This window comes from Penaeus japonicus, unplaced genomic scaffold (genome assembly GCF_977035675.1).
Source record: "Penaeus japonicus unplaced genomic scaffold, GWHDUDI00000001_assembly GWHDUDI00000019, whole genome shotgun sequence".
Taxonomy (NCBI): Eukaryota; Metazoa; Arthropoda; class Malacostraca; order Decapoda; family Penaeidae; genus Penaeus; species Penaeus japonicus.
Window position 1 is genome coordinate 15,484,722 of NW_028234421.1, and position 2,500 is coordinate 15,487,221.

The following is a 2,500-nucleotide window of genomic DNA, read 5'->3' on the forward strand; positions in this document are numbered from 1 at the left end:
GTACTCACAGGTATATCGCTACCATGATTTCATATCACGACACGCGCTGAAAGCAGGTGTTTCATAGATGGAGACATTTTAATTACAATATTTCATTAGTTTTCACACTCACATCTGTTATTAACCACCTTGCCTGTTCACAGTTCGCATAAGTTCCACAGATTTAGTTGACGGTCTTAATTAGTGAATTTAAACTATTTGCTTTTATCATAACATCTACGTGGGAGTATTTGCAGAAAGAACACCTGTACCATTTTTAAATGAACCAGATGGCAACAAATAGTGAACACTCGTGTTATTCACCGCGGATGAAGTACGGAGATGGGAATTCCACTGTCAATGTATGCATAACACCTGCAATTCGGAGAGCATAATAATATGTTCTGTCAATATTTACTGCAATTAAGCATCATAAGAGTGGAAATATTTGGAGAGGCCGCGAGGCAGTTGCTTACCTTCGTTAGAGGAGGGCGAGAAGAGCCTTCCTATCACGTGAGATAAGATTGGAACTGGAAATCTTATATTTTGTGTTGACTTTTAACATTTTACACTTCGTAGAACTTGCCGGTTCTCGTTTTATTTCCATGTTTATTTTTAAATTGATAAAAGATCCCGAACATCGGCCAATTATCAAAATGTGAGGCATTATCAACATATATATATAGATAGATAAATAGATAGATATGTATATATATATGTACATATATACATATGTATACATACACACACATATATATATATATATATATATATATATATATATATATGTGTGTGTGTGTGTGTGTGTGTGTGTGTGTGTGTGTGTGTGTATGTATGTATACATATACAATATATATATTATATATATACATATACACACACACACACACACACACACACACACACACACACACACACACACACACTCACTTGCTACGCCCACCGAGCGGAGCCGGTCGGGCGGCATGCTGCTCCGGCCTCTGGCGCCTCCTTACATGGGTTTCCCCCGGGCGCGCACGCTCTCTCGGGACGCGGGCGGCGCACATGGGGGCGGTGGCATGGGCGCTCCTCATGAACCGTCTCTTGCGGAGGGAGGGAGGGTACGAGGAAGAGGAGGAGGGAAGGAGGGAGGGAGGACGAGAGAGAGAGAGAGAGAGAGAGAGAGAGAGATATGGGGGGAGGGGGGAGAGAAGAAAGACGTTAATACTACGATAGAAAGAGGGAGGTTGACACACACACACGCGCATCCACATCAACTTCCACTTCCACACACACATTGTCGAAGGCATAAAAAGCATATCATTCCTCCAAGTAAAGCAAATAATCGTGATATCTCGGAATCAGTTTCATTTGGAGATATTCACCTGGCCCTCACACCTGCCACCATGGTGCTATGGCCTTCACCACTTCATTATTTATTGTTTATTAAAGGCCACCTGTGTACCGTGAAATCGTAAAGGGACACCACTATTGCCGATTAGTGTTAGACTCTCCCCCGAGTGGTGATTCAATGGGATCTCGTTTCCCAATTACTTCGTATTTAATGGCATATGATATTTTGCTCTATGAATTGTAGAACTACTGACGTGAAAAATTCTTCATCTCTCAACATACGCTAACGCACGATTTATATTGTCAAGGAACCTCTTGTGAGTCCCCCGCTCTCAGATATCCTACAGTTTTCTCGTTATCTCCTTGGGAGCGGCAACTGCGGCAATCTACCGGTTCTGCTGATACTGCAAAGGTCTGACCGGTTTTGACACCGTTATATAGGTCGTGCTGTTACTTAGAGTGGTGAGCTGCAGTGTGTCTCGCTAGAATGCATTTGTATAAAGGATTCACTGTATGCAAGGTTCATCTTTTCGCACGTTTTACTTTACTGGCGAAATGACATATTAGGATATTGTAATATCATTGGTCAAACTGGCCTTCTACAGGGAGAGGTGACTAAGGCGGCCGAATATGTGCAGTAATACACGTGATTTGTTTCTCAGTGGGAAAAAAATGTATTAAAATATGAACATATGTATCGGGTCTGAAGAAAACTGAATAAATTATAAGCACATTAAAATTTCATTGAAATTTTGTGAACGCTACAAGATTCAGTAATCACTATCGGTGATATATCTAATAAATGGTTATATTTGCCTGCTTATTCTATGTCTAACCTACGTTTTCTACAGGTTTTTATAACATGACATTCTGAAAGTGTCTAGTAACACTGGGAAAAATCTCCTTGGAAAAAGGGGAAATACTTGACGGAAAGATTAAAACTAAACACAAGACCAGTGCATATCGGAAGTGATTGTGCCGATTGGAAGTGTCACATCTCCCTCTCGAATAATAGGATCTACCCCTACATAGGACACAAACAACGTCTCCGGATCTTCTGTAGTGGGACTTCCAGCGTCCTAGTCTAGAGGTAAGTGTTGATTCGCGTTACTGATCTGAGTAGACGCGTTTGTTTTGAATCGGATTCTTCTGGTGTTGCCAATTGTTATATTTTGTGCTTTTATGCCTT

General features: G+C 41.2%; 1 protein-coding gene across 25 annotated transcripts in view; it reads left to right on the top strand.

Annotated features, from left to right (window-relative positions):
- LOC122248791 (cytokine receptor) overlaps positions 1 to 2,500 on the top strand; it is a 100,781-nt gene that overhangs the window by 11,550 nt on the left and 86,731 nt on the right. For all 25 annotated transcript variants that reach the window (XM_043009091.2, XM_086547432.1, XM_086547439.1 and 22 more), the window contains exon 2: positions 2,163 to 2,401. The gene's annotated coding sequence lies outside the window, so the exon portion shown is untranslated. The remainder of the gene's footprint in view (positions 1 to 2,162; positions 2,402 to 2,500) is intronic.